General features: G+C 35.7%; 1 long non-coding RNA gene across 1 annotated transcript; it reads right to left on the bottom strand.

Moving 5' to 3' along the window:
- Positions 1 to 2,424: 2,424 nt before the first annotated feature.
- LOC116175403 lies at positions 2,425 to 9,770 on the bottom strand. Its single transcript, XR_004146307.1, has 3 exons — positions 9,709 to 9,770; positions 2,695 to 2,797; positions 2,425 to 2,637 (listed from the first exon to the last, which is right to left on the bottom strand). It is a non-coding gene; the product is annotated as an uncharacterized LOC116175403 (long non-coding RNA).
- Positions 9,771 to 15,326: the final 5,556 nt, after the last annotated feature.

Genomic DNA, 15,326 nt, shown 5'->3' with positions numbered 1-15,326 from the left:
TTTAAAAATCGAAATTCTACCAAATCTCCCGATTTCTGAGATCCGAATAAGAGTGAGAAGAATCTGAAGCAGTTAAAACACATAAAGGGTTCTGAAAGGTTTGAAAAGTTTTAAAAATTCAAAATCGAATGAATCAGAAGAATGTTAAGGTATCAAAAAATTAGACCAGTTTAAATAATGGGAAGAAACGGAAGAATACTAAGAATTTAATAGATCTGCTAAAATGTGTAGAAAATAGATCTAAAAAGTTCCAACATGTGAAGAATCCAAATAAATGATTTGGGGAAGTTTGAGGGGACGAAAATATCCAAAAAACCCAAAGGGTATGAAGAATTTGAAGGATTTTAGATATTGGAGGAATAAATAATGAGAATCATATCTTTCACAAGTAACTTAATCAATTCAATGACCGGTGGCCTTGGAATAATAACTATAAACAAATTAACGAGCAAATTAATTGTATTACCTGAGGAAGACATCATTCTCATTATTTAAACGGTTCCAATTTTAGAAGATGCATTGTTCTCAATTTGATATTTAGGGATGTGAGTAGGTCAAAGGACTATCAATTACAATACCGGAAATACATGGGAAAACTGAGAGATGTCATGATTTTTATGAATCTTAAAGAATTTGAGGATTTAGAAAAAAAGAAAGAATCTGAATGACCATGACAACGGGGGAGAATTCGGAGAACCTCAAGAAATGCAATAATCCCAATTTTCGAATAGATTTTGACCTGTAGACTGAAGAATCTTACGATTTGATCACCAGAAAAGGGGACGAAGCAATGAAACCGATTTGTAAAAAAGAAATTGAGCGAAACAAAATTATGAATCCTGGTCAAGTGCTTGTTTCGCCTCCGGCGGAGGTTATTACCACAATTTCTTTTGGATTTATAAAAACCTTACTACTGTAACGAGTATCCCAGACAGGGGGACGCCGTCGAAGGTTAGTCATTGGCGCGACTATAAAAAATGAGTAGACACGTTCTAGGTCTTTCCAGATCGTTTTCGCAAACCTTCTCTATTTTTCTGGAGTGTTCCATTGTACTGTATAAGCAAATTGTAGGATATTTGAGATCAGGGTCAAAATAGATGCGTTCTTGTTATGTTATAGATTGTGAGTGATAAATTGTAATTACTGTTATAAATTAATCCATTTTAAGACTGTTGTATATTTATTGTTAATTACTTAATTGTTATAAATAAACGACGTAATTAAATTTACGCTACATTATCTTCTGGTTAATTTAACTTGATGTTTTTCAAAATTTGTCTGTAGTAGGTTTCACCCCGCTCTACCCTTAACCAAATGTTCACCTATCCTTATCCTATATAAACGCCACGTGATTAAAAGACGGGAGTTTTGTTTTTCCACCTAATTGAAATTTGTGTCTCTACTATGTCCTCCAATGCGCGAGTGTTGTACGGCAAGTAATATATAATTAAGAGACCCGAGATGGAGACGATTACACTTCGGTTCAGAATTGTCACCGCAAACATGTGTAGTATTAAAACAGATACTAAAAGTGAACTAAATAAGAAACCTAAATGAGGATCCCCTTAGGAAATGAAAAAGTTCCATCATACTTTACAAAAAAAATCTTAAAGAGTAGGTAGTCCATTACTTAGGACAAGTAGGATTTAATTTAGTTCCTCAAGTGTGCAAATAAAGTTTTACGTTTAGCGCAGCGAGGTGAGATACTCGTACATCAAAATGTTGCCATTCGAGCTACAAAATTCTAAAGATACATTAAACTTATGAGGTGTACTTGTCTACACTATAAAACTCTGCAAGGGTTTTGTTTTAAAGGTCGCGAAAACATTAAAAAGATCATTAACTGTGAGCGGTAAACTTCCTCCGGTTATTGCTTATTACAAAGCACGTGATAAAACAGGCACAAAAAAAATAATGGTTGCACAAAATAAATAGATAAGGCGAGTAAAGTCAATATAAAGTGGTTGCATTGCATAACGGCGAGGCTGGGATTGGCTGGTATTCAGTGCAGCTTCTTTCGAATCGAGGGTGCTTTTGAGCCGCCGCCTCGTATAATGAAGCCATTCTTTTTTTATTAATTTACCTTCTGGCTTGACAATTAATTTACTAGCAAAATATATAATAATAATAATAATTGTTCCAAAAAAAGAAAACAAAGATTTATTGCAGTACATTAAGGGCGAAGTTCAGCACTGCGGCAATGCCACAGTCTGCTCTTCCACTTAACCCCAAAGTATAAGTAAGTAATTCCACCCGGAGTCACACGATAGTTGTAACCAGAGTTTGGATTTAACTTTTTGAATTATTATCGCAAAAATAGGTACAATAGAATTTTTAAGCTTTAAAAAAGGTCAAGATGCTGCTGGGGGTTCCCACACATATTTTGATAAAGAATTTATGTAGATAATTACGGTCAATGAAATTATCTGTTCCTTAATTACCTGAAGCGTCAAGATTTCGGGTGTGCAGCTTGAATTACATCAATTTTAATTGAGCGATATGATTATATTTCCTAGTCTTCATAAGGTAAGCTCGCTAGCGATCATCAGATTGGGGAATTGTGATCGTAGAATTTTTTCGAGGACCGGATCCTTTAAAGATATCCTATTTATCTAATTAACACCATTTTAGGGCGTACTGAAAAATTTAAAAGAGAGTAGGGGTTAAGTAGGGCCGGGGTCTGTTGATGATTACCAGAGAGTAAAGTGCGCGGTCCAAAGACAAAGACAGTTCTTCAGTCGTTCCGGGGTAAGCCGTCGAGCGTGAACTCACGAAGGCGCCCAGTTCGCAGTACCACCTGAAAGCAAAAATCATAAGTGAAGTCATAGCAAAATTAGGCGAAAATCACGATCAATCGCACGTAAAACAGTTAGAAAATGTTTAGCTAGTGACCCAAATTCTGTGCGGAAAAAAGTTCAACTGCCATAAGCGATCATTCGGTCTTCTCAATCAATCTACAGGGTGAGAGCTGCGCCAAGTCCTGTGTTGGAGGCATCGGTTTGGCAAAGTCGGGACAATCCAGAATCGTTGTTACGCTGATTAGACGGTTCTTGAGTTGAAAAATTTGGAACAAAACGGCGGTGCCAGGATGCTAGTCCAGGAAATCTTCTGAGGGCTTTGATATTGTGCGGAGTCGGTAATTGTTCTATGGCGGCTACTTTATCTGGATCGGATCTGGACTCATAACGTGTCCCAAATATTTCAACGACGGACGGTAAAAATTTTCGGGGTTGATTTTGAGATTGGCCCATTGGAGACTGCGGAAAACTTCTCTCAAATTTTCTAACGGTTCGTTAGGACGTTCTCTTCAGCACGATCATGTCGTCCAGGTAGGTGAACGCCCGTGTCTGCATTTCAGACCCTATCACAGGGTCCAAAAGACGCTGGAACGTGGCAAGTGTGGAATGTATCCTAAAGGACATTACTTTAAATTGGAAAAGACCTGATGGATCGATTAGTTTTTGTCAGCTGTATCTGCAAATACCCTTCGCTCTTGGAGATATATCGGGCTTATCGAGGGCGGTCTAAAAGCACATTTATGAACGGTAACGGATAGGCATCTTTAATAGTGACTTTCGGAAAATAGAATTATATGCATGGATTAAAACGTTAGAAGTAATTAAGAGTTAAAACTTCGACTCAATTAATCTACATAGGTAATAAACCTTACTGGTGTTTGTCAGGTTCCCAAATTAAAATGTGCATTTGATACATTTGCGGATTTAAACCAATTCTTTTCGATATACCCTAACAAAACAAATTGACAAACAATTATTTGTTGGAGAGTGTTTAGGAAGTGAAGTAAAAGAAGTCATAATTAGTTAAAGCAGCAATTGTAGTGATCCAAATGGATCGCTATAAAGAAAAGAAATTCGAAAGAACAGTGTCGTAAACGTAGAGTAATTTCTGTAAAAGAAAATGGAATTTGAATTGCTCCAATTTACTCGATGGCATTCTAATGTTGTTTTTCTGCAGCTTGCGTCGGCTATAACATCGATTCGTAAGACGGGAAACTTCTATTTTCTCCACCAATCAGCCGGGACGGCCCACGTATGCAAGTTATCTGATAATTACGATCGCCAATTGGGAAATCGAGTGCGGTCCGATTACATTGTCTTGAAACTGATGTAGGTATTTAGTTTAAGCCCGAGTCTGAAACCGCAATATGTTCTACAATTATGTAAATGGACCTATAGATCCTCGGCCATTGTAATTATATCCGTAGTGTTATAATTATTTTAAGGCTAATAGGCGAAAGGATCGCTAAAGGTCGAACGGACCACTTATACAAGAGGAAGATTGGACAAGTGGAAAAGGTTCGGAAGAGCTGAGCAGGGATCGAGACATTGCATAGAAATAGTCGCTTGATTCTATAAAGTATTTGACGAAATCGAAAAGTATAAAATCGGTCCAAACGCCTGACGTATTTTCTGCTTGGGGTGCATTTCACTTAGCCATTTTATTTATTCGTCATGCAACTGCGAATTGTCGTAATCGGAAGCACATCTGTAGAAGACGGTTGCGTCCAATAATTAATGCTGCAACATTATTCTAGGCATCCACAGCCACACGCTTAGTTGTTAATTTGCTTAAACACTGGGGCTTTATACGTAATCTCGAGTTTATTACTTTATTTCATGAGCTATAACTGTTAATTGGACAAGTCCGTCGAATACATCTTTTGGTTTATATTTTCTTGTGCCAACGGGAGCTACCTTTTCACTGATGTCAAGTATCATTCACATACTAAACGTCAATGAGATCCAAGAAAACTTCAATTCCAACACTGTGGGTTTGGATCATTTTGAAATAAGGTAATCTAAATAGAACTCCGTTATTCGGAGGGGAAATAAACAAATTAATGGCTAGGGCGGAATCCGTCGAAGTAGACAATGAAAAAGTATTCCACATTTGTTTGGGAGAGGTGCGATTTCAATCGCGAGCGGTGGAAGACGAATTGCTTAATGTTGAAGGTTAAGTTTTTTTTTCTATAATCATTACAGTGAGGCGAAGCAAAATCTAGCAAGCACTTTAGACCTTCCTAATCAATTTTGCGAGAATAGAATAGTTCTTTCATTTTGGTAGTTGGTATTGCCAATTCAGTACTTAAGATTGAGCTTTTAAAGAGAACAGTCCGTAATGTATTTCTGGGGGGTTTAGCAGAGCTGTTTAAATTTCCGGTGTAATCGATTTATTTTAAAAGTTGGTAATATTGCTGTATATAAATGACTAATTGACAATATTATAGGCGGTGCGGATTGGAATTGTTTATGTTCAATAAGTGCAAATCAATTTCTAAGACACTTCAATCATTCTCACTCTTAATTACTATACAAGCGCCCGACCATTGAGAGAGTGGTGTAAAAGAATACATATTATACAATTTGGTTTTAAAAGGACCATATCAGGTCAAAGTGGGTAAGGCAAGACGCTGCAAGGTACGTGTAATTAAACTGCTGAAGTGAAAGAACACTCTGAAATTGGGACTAGGTGCAATGCCTATCGGCATACTACGAATTGTTCATAGACTTGTAACCATTGTAAGTAAATCTGTTGAATTACTCCAAGAAGGTGTGAGGAACAGTCTACAATCGGTACGAGTGACGGCGTGGCCCTCACAACCCTTAAATTTTCTCACTGTCCTACCGAGATTAAACAGTACTCGTGTAGGAAAAAAATTAGTAGCAAAACTATCTCGTACATTTTTAAATTATTGCTCAGGCTATATTGTACCAATCTCCCATCAACGTTTTCTCCTTTTTTTGTGAAAATTTTAACTCAAATTACGATAGAAATGTCACACGCGAAATATTTTTCCTTGAACGAAGATTTTGTTGTAGTTTTGTGGTGTCCTATGTGGCGACGAAATCATTTTGTGCTGTTACAATAAAATTTATATGAAATATACATTACAGTGAATGGAAACTGTGACGGCTTTACAGAGATTGGAAACCCCATTCGTAGAAAATGAATCTTAATCTCTACGGCACTGGTAAATTTTTAATGTAAGAATTAATTTTTGTAACGTAATAATTAATACCATGGATAGCTCAGTAATGAAAAATCTTTTAATGATCTTTACCTTGCGGAGGATTGTCTATTTATCTCCACTTTTAATCTGAAAATTAAAAGCTGATTTTCTGGTACGATCACTCTCAAATAAACGCTCATGTAAATGGACTTGATTGCAAATACTGTGACAAAAAATTCGTATCTTAAAATATTTATATAAATTCATTCAATGAATATAAATTAAAATTTCAAGTATATCTCGTGATCACGTCGAAATTTAATTAAGTATATCGATTTTTTACTATTAGTAATTACGCCCGGTACATTTCCATATTCAAAAACAAATCTACATCTGGAAGCTATATAAACTTGACCCCAGACAAAGGAATGGTACAAAAAAAACTTAAAATTCAACTTGATAATTAATGCGAGAAAAAAGTCACCAACAACAATGGGACCTCTTGTATCGTTTGGTAAACTTGATTGCTCTTTGAAAGTCAATCTCGAAAGATGTATGACAATTTGAATCCGGAGCAAACTGGGCTTCAGGTTTCTCGAACTTTAATAGCTGTTGAACTTTTGTTAATTCATTGTTTCAATGTTTTATAGTAGCAAAGTAAGAGTAGATAAATGTAAACAAAATTACCCTTATAGGGGTTAAATGCTAGGAAAAGCACGAATTAATTGTCTTCAAACTTTTTGACCAGTTGCCCTTTAATGCAAGATCTATTAACACCCTGTATACACAAGAAAGGTGCACAGTTCTGATTAACAACGCCCTAACTCCGCAAAATCATCATTAACTAGTATTGGCCCTTTGATGGTGGACAAAGTTCCCTTTGACGGGTATTAGGAAACTTCTTCATAAACGAAAAACACGCTTATCGTCCGTGTAACGCATCCCACACTTGAGTTTAACTGGATTAGACTTCCTACTACAACACTTTATAACGGCAGAACTGACTATTTTACAATAAACTTGGATACTTTTGCAACAAATAACGCTCACGAAACAAAAATCTTGACCGAAACGCTTCGATTAACGTCTTCCTCTTCAATTTAAAACCATTTCCCTTTCTCACTTCTTACTTCCTACTTTCTTAACAAAATACTGCGTCTTTAAAAGAATTAACATCTGCTTACCTCACGTGCTTATCTTGAAACTAATTATCTAACGCTGCGATAACGCTCTTATCGCGAGGACTGGAGAAAGAAACATGAGATAAACTTTTACAAATACTATACTGTATTCATTTTAAGAAGATAGCGGTAAAAAGCATAGGGAAGCTTCGACCTTCAGTGTGATTGGTTAAAACACGAGTCAGTATTACAATGAAACATAAAATGAATGGCGAATTTTGCAAGCTGTTAGTTTTTATTGTCAACTAAACTCATGAAATGTCATTAGCTGTTAATGTCAACGATTTATTTCTGTTTGCAGTATTGGATATTTCTATTTGACAATAATTTGGTGCCGTTTTATATTTTTCCTGTGTGTGTTTATCTTCAAACACAGCGCCATCTACTACCTTCTTATAATGAATGCAGTATAAGTAAATAATTCCAGACTGAACAAATCTAGTCTTTCAACACATCATTTAAATTTACAATAATCAAAACAAAATAACCATTATTTAAACAAAACCAAAAATCAAATAACTCTGGGACAAATTCAAAATTGACCTAGAATTCACTAATATGATCGAATCTTGTATCCAATCGCAGATTACAACTTACTTTCAACAAATAAAAAATAATTGAAATGCATATACAGAGTGTCCTATCGTTTTTGCAGGTGCTGATTAGTGCTAATACTAAATTAATAGTCCACCGGGCGTAGTTGACACAACAATATCTTTCAAATGACTATATAGGGTGTATTATTATTTAAATTTTGGAATGTAAGCCCTCAACTGGAATTGGTCTAAAAATACTGTGCATCGCCCACCAATGCTAAGAAATGGAATACAAAAAGACACTCAAATTCAATTTATAACATGTCGTCCCAGGAAAACCAAGATATCTTTGGGAGCCACGAAATGCAAGAGGAAAATGCTGAAGTAGATGAATCTAGCCAGCAATCTGAGCAGGTCAGTGCGGGTCCAAAAAAGCTAGTGATGCTAATGAAGATAACATACCGACACCGCAAGCCAGCTATGGGCCAGGGCAATTCCAACACTTGACAAACATGATGGAGATGCTCATCAAGCTTCAGGAAGAAGCTCGAAGAGAACAGCAAGAAACCCGAAGGAGTGTACATTTGTACAAGAAACCCAGAGGAATGTTCAAGAAATCCAAAGGTGTCTACAAGGAGGTCAACACAAAATGGAAGAAACTGTAAGGGAAACCAGGAAGGACATGAATCTCCAGAAAATTCAACACCAAACCGTGCTAGATTATTTGAGACAAGAAGTTAAAAAGGACGAGAAGAAAGTGGATTGGGTGGTGAAATTAAACCAAACTAATGCGTACATTGAAGAACTGAAGGAAGATTTCCTGAGACAGTACTGATCAGAATATGTTCAAGATAAGGATTGCGATTGGATACAGTGCTACACCTTACCGCAACGGCAATTATGTGGACCACGGGTGATATTGGGTCAGCGAACAGTACATCGGGAACCTGCCATTGCTGAAGAACACCTGGTGCATGTTATCACACAAGAAGTGAAACGCATTTTAGTTAGAGCAGGAACCAAAACAATGCGCTAACTAGAAATTGTACCCGTTTTCTGCAAATTTTTCACCCATAATGAAGTTCAATTCCTGTAAGTGTATAGACCCCCTTTAAAATATTAAAATGCAAATAATTTTTGCATTAATTCTTTTTAATAGTACTTAATAATTATCTAATTTTGGTGGCGAAAAATGACAGAGGCACTAACATTAATAGTGTTACTTATTTGCTATGAGTAAACTTATTTTCCGAGGTAATTGCTCCTTTCTGTCTCATACAGTTGAAATAATAAAATAGTTTGCAAACAAACTAGAACTAGGTTTTGCAACCTCTCGGAGACTACACGAACGTATATGTAAGACAAACACTATCAAAACCCACCCTAAACTAACATTAATTAATTTCCTTAATTTGCTTGTTAGTTGGATAGCTTAATGTAGGCTGATGATAATATTTTTTTCTATGACACACAGGCCAGGAATGTATAAAACATTTTGTCCTGCTAAAGTCCGCGCTTGTAAGGGTTTATGTTTGTGTTGCACGCATTACATGCTGTTTAAACACGGGCGGCCAATTATTTTAATCAAAGCAGGGGAGAGTTTTTCAGCGATAAAAACGTTGAAGAGGCAGTGCCTGCAGAATTATTTCTTCGCTCAGTATCGTACAACCACCTCGATAAGGTAACGCAAAACGAAATTGCACTAACGTTTATTAACGGGGATAGGGTAATTTCCTTTAATGGCCGCTATTACGATACTGAATCGTCTGTAGAACTAGGATTGCAAACGGTGGCGGTCCAAAACCATATCACTTAATTCTTTATAACAATAAATTTGAGTTAATTGCGAAACTAAAGTCTAGCTGTGTTCGTGGCGTGTTATAGAAATTAACAAATTGTTGTTGGGCTTTAATAGGCAAGATCTCGCAATTTCTAACTGCCACTACAGCATGCACGGTAGCACAAAAACGTTTAATGTTCGAAAAGTACAAATTAGGGGAGTAATCATAAAATAACGTACCCATTATGGTCTACCGTGTTATAAATGAACCGATTGTAAAAACAATACACGTACAACTTTTTGCACGTTAGCCGACCAATTGTCCTTTAATCCTTTTTTTCCTAATTTATAATTAAGTTAGACACATGTAATAAACGCGTGGTAATAAAAAATAGTGTAGCGAAATCGAATTATATTTTAATCTACAATCGTAAAAATGTAACAAACGCTTTTAAAGCCCCATAAAACGCAGTCGTAATCAAGTAAGTAAATTAAAACGGAAATAATTTAAATTCGGTTGAATTTTAATGCAAGTACCTACATTAAATGGGAACGAATAAGACAATTTTAAGCTGCGGAACTCCGCCGATAAACGTAATGGTTACCTATGCAACACAAATAATGTTTCTGTGTTCATGTCAAACGTACACTGCTCACGCTTGTCTGTCCTAGTTATAGTAATCCTACCTTTATGCCATGCATTATTTATAATACAATTTTGGTTGGTTGTCCAATCGATTAATAATATTAAATTTATCATTATGTTACGATAACGCGTAGAATTTGTAATAATTTAGCATACTAGTTTATGCATACCTAATCTTTTTTTGCGAATAGTAATTCTGATAACACTGGATTAACTGACTGAATGCGTTCTTAGTGTGTTGGGACTAGTTCCGAAGAATGTCGATTTGAATTGGAAAATTCCAGACTCGCTAAAATTGTTTAAACTAATTATCTAAGTGTCTTTACGCGAATTGGAAAGAGCTGTATTCCTCTGGAGGTAAAGTTATTTTTATAAAATTCCTCTTTGTTGACACGTTTCTTTTTAGGTTATGCCATATGTGTTAATTGAATTACGTATCCTTGTTTTATATACAGGGTGACAATTTGAAAACCTACCACCCCTCATATCTTAGTAAATAAACGAGATATTTAAAAAAATCAAAATCCGTTTCGGTAATTCGGAGGGGGAACACAATGACATAGTTGGCGACGCACCCCCTCCAACCCCCTGCGCCCCAGCCACCCCAACTTTTAAATCTTAAATAGTGACCCCCCATGTGTGATACGTCGTTGGAAAGCTCTGAAAAAAATGCTTTCCAACCATACCAAATAGCATTACATTTAGGTTAGTAATTATCGTGCAAATCAAAAAATAAACATGGAAAATCGTATTTAACTTGAACTTCCAAAGCCGACTTGACAGCAACTCATTTTTGATCGCCAGTTATAATCTATTCTAAAACTCTTGTCGAACCTTTTCAAATGTTGGTTTTGCAATATTTCGACATTCTTGAATTATTCTCTGTCTTAGTTCGTCTATGTTCGCCGGTTGCGTTTTAAATACGACAGATTTCAAATGTATCATATTAGTTTATTTTTTGATTTGCACGATAATTACTAACCTAAATGTAATGCTATTTGGTATGGTTGGAAAGCATTTTTTCAGACCTTTCCAACGACGTATCACACATGGGGGGTCACTATTTAAGATTTAAAAGTTGGGGTGGCTGGGGCGCAGGGGGTTGGGGGTGCGTCGCCAACTATGTCATTGTGATTCCCCCTCCGAATTACCGAAACGGATTTTGATTTTTTTAAATATCTCGTTTATTTAATAAGATATGGGGGGTGGTAAGTTTTCAAATTGTCACCCTGTATATATCGTAATCTAACACCCATTTGTTAATAAGGTACGTAAGTTCGAATCGATTTGAATTAGGTTTGATAAAATATATTATTGCTCACACTAATTGCTAAATTTACGAATTTATGCAGTTAGGAACAAGTCGGTAAAATACACTATACTCCTCTTGCGCTGATTTATACTCGCCCTGCGCTGATTTGTGGGCTAATCCCAAACTGTTCTTTAGGAGGAAAATTAAATATTTGTCACAGTTTTGTGCTTGTTATGTGCTGAATTTTGCGTTCGGGCGTAAATTTCATTCGATATCGTTTCGGGTAGAATCAAAATTTATATGGTGTACCTATAGGTGTAGCACGTGGATTTTGTTAAACAATCGCAAGTATTTTAAAAAGCAGAAGACAGACTTTTGGAAAACGCTTAGAGTAAGGTCTTTCTTAATGGAATAACTCCCTTTAACGGGTACTGCTTCACATAAGCGATAAACGCTGGATCGACAACACTTCCGTAAGTGTACTACATGCTACCGCTTAACTCGACTCAAATAGTCACTTTGAAAGACGTATTAGATAAAATTGCTAACTAACTTTCTTCTATAATACCTTTATTACCACCATGACTGAACGTCTTGCAACAAATTACGCTCAACTACCGCTGACTATGATACACCAAAAGCCTCCACCACCAAAAAGTCAAGATTCACTCTTGTCTCTGCTATTTAGAACAATTTCCCTTTCATTTTTCTTTCAGACTTCTTATCAAAATTAGTGCGTTTATCTATAAACTTAAACAGCGATAACGGTCTTATCGCAATGACCGGAGATACAATGAGCCAACATTTCACGCAATTTTTTCTGAACAATATAAATAAACAAATTAAAAGGCGATTATTTAAAAATGATTACGCATCATGAGATAAATAATCTAAATAAAATGAACAATGACTTCAAATTCAAGTGATATGATGCCCATAAGCACATAATCAAATAAAATGTAGATAACATTTCGTAAGAATAAGTGTTCTAAAATTAACTATCATTGAAGCTCTCATCGAGAGTAAATTGTAACAAATATTGGATCAAGTGCAGCAATATCAACAATTACGTCGCGGTTTGTTTCATTTGACAGTGTGATTTTTTTTCCTTTTTTGCTTTCTAATCTTTGAATGAACGTTCCAAAATCCCTATTAATTAAATATGACTAGACGAGATCGACGGTGCGGAATATTACACCAAGAACCAGTTCTAAAAGCAGCGACTGATACGAAATTGAAACTCGATCCAGCTAAGTTATCACCGGTGACGACGAATGAATTTTTTTATTACTTACTGTTATTTCTGCGATTTAGCGCATATATTGTTGTGTAACCTGCAGGGGAGTTTCATCTCTCTAAGTTGAAATAATGCTAACGATGAGAGGTGGCCCTGTATTTAAAAATTTACGTGCTGTAAACGCAATTTAGCCTTAGCATTAGAAGTTTGAGATGGGATGGCCTGTACAATGTTGTAATTTGTTTGTTTAGGACCTAAGGTCAAATGGACACAGAATTTCAGAATTTTATTTAATGGTCAGTGTAATATTTTTTTTTGTATTGTAGTTTGTGAATTTGTATCAGTAATTTAAGGGTTGTTATTGTATTTAATGAGCGTCTGAAATTCAAGGAACGCATAAACAAGAAAATATTTAATTTTAAATCTGACCCTTGTCAGAACAAATGTGTGTGTAAAGGCCATCGGACAAATTAATTGACCAGGTTTGATAACAGGACATCTGCATGATATAAGCGCTACACATATAGGAATTGGCGACGTAATTGGTGCTTCGTTTTTCGTCCGTGCATAACGATGCGGATTAATAGAGTGAAGGTGCGGATTGTTTAAATAAGTGGAGCAAATTAAGAACGGCTGCTCGGGTAATTTTTAAGAGTGCGCTATACGCTGTTTGTTTTCAAGTTGTTTTGATAGATGTAGCGAATCTGGTTATCTGATAAAAATTGAAAGAATGTCGTCGTTCAGTTTATGAAAGTGTTACGTGTTACGAGTTTCTACAAGTACCCGCTCAGACAAATTATAATCACAATTTCGTCGGATAAGTCGTTGCAAGATTTAATAATTAGACGTGTCAAAAAAAATGTTAATTTGTTAAAGCTCCAAGTTTTTGGTGAAACTGTAGTTCCTCAGTAATTGTGTTTCTTTTGACAGAACTTTGAATATTTCTTTGAACAGACTCTAAGTACTCACTTTTTATCTATTGAGATCACTTGAATTCATTTATTCGTTTCGTTTGTCCGTTCTGTGAACGGGTTGTGTGCAAAAAGGCTTTATGTCGCCTTAGCATTTTTATTACAGCCAATATTTAAATGCCCTTCAGGATTACACATTCATGCACCTTAGACTGCCTTAGTCCCTCTCGGAAAGGTTTTTGTGGCCTTATCGGTGATTAAGTTGCTCCTTGACTCATACCTAAAATAAAGGGTACAACAATTTACAACTGAAAAACATGTTTTCTTTAATTTTTTTTTTAGAGCCCAGAACAAGAGAGGTATAATAAATAAATAAATAAATAAATAAATAAATAAATAAATAAATAAATAAATAAATAAATAAATAAATAAATAAATAAATAAATAAATAAATAATAAATAAATAAATAAATAAATAAATAAATAAATAAATAAATAAATAAGTACATAGAAACGCATTACTGAGAAAACTGCTGCAAGCATACATTCGATATGTATTTCTATTAAGCAAATACAATGAAAGGGCAAAGAGGCCCATCTTCGATGCGATGCTGGAGCTAATCTTAGGACACCACGAGTTGGTACCCATGCCAAAAGTGATAAGCGCCTGTCAAAATTCATGTTTCTAACCAGAATTGTACAATGGTCCAGCTAAGCCCCTTGAATAAGTAACTCACCCCGATCTTGTCTTAAGGTGAGGATACTTTAAAAACAAGCACAGTGTCTCTGGCCTAAAATTTACATCGGTAATGAAAATAAAGGTGTCGCTACAGAAATAAGAAAAAAAACATTTTAATATTAAGCCATCCAGGTATTCTGGACTGAATCTTAAATTCATTCCTGTTGTCATGCAAGTAATAAATAATATTATAAATAGCAGGACTGTTATGACAGGGACTGATTGTGTACTTACGCACGAAGGAAATAGATAGAAGTCGGTTACCCTTTGTGGAGAAGTAAATGTATCTTGATATAAACTGTACGTGACGAAATGATATAAACCTATTCACCTTCATATTGCTGCTATCACATTTTATGGGAATACAATTTCACCAGGCTATTCATTGGGGTTGGAGATTGTGTTTGACCTATCGTTCGCCTACATTTATTAGTAATGATAATTGCAGTTGTCAGATTTATCGCGAAGTGAACTGACGGTGATAAGAATTTAAATTTTTTATCCTTTATTCAAGGAGTGAGTGTGGCAATAGCTTGCCTTGGGATGATTGATCAATGACGAAGAGCACAAAGTTAGAGACTGACAGATGAGGTACCTACATAATTTGAGAAATGTCTATCATGATTTGAATTCAAGCGTTCCCTATGTTGACTTTACCAGGATTAATTCTAATCGAGACTACGTTTCCACTATTGTAGTTTTCCCAAACAGAACGTAATGAATTCGGTCGCGTTGTTTAGATTTCATAACATACGTCTTGTATTCTGTCAAAATAGTTTTGGGGCACAAAAAATGTCTCTTAATCGCCTGGGTCTTTGAGAACTTTTATTAGAATTGCGGCTTAACAAAGGGTTGCTGGCACGGTTTCGATTTGGGAAACGATCTGCGGTATTTTACTTTCATACTATCAAAGAGAGTAGTTTAGGGGGCTTTGACATCGAGCTTGATAAGAAATAACTCAGTAGGCTTCATTTCGGTGGCTGTATTCCATACTACCCTTCCCCTTAAGTTTTTCGCGCTTTGTTCCGTCCTATCCTTTCCTTTAAAACGCATCATATCTTAGACAGTGTCAC

This window comes from Photinus pyralis, unplaced genomic scaffold (genome assembly GCF_008802855.1).
Source record: "Photinus pyralis isolate 1611_PpyrPB1 unplaced genomic scaffold, Ppyr1.3 Ppyr1.4_LG7, whole genome shotgun sequence".
NCBI lineage: Eukaryota > Metazoa > Arthropoda > Insecta > Coleoptera > Lampyridae > Photinus > Photinus pyralis.
This window is presented reverse-complemented; position numbering and strand designations above follow the sequence as displayed.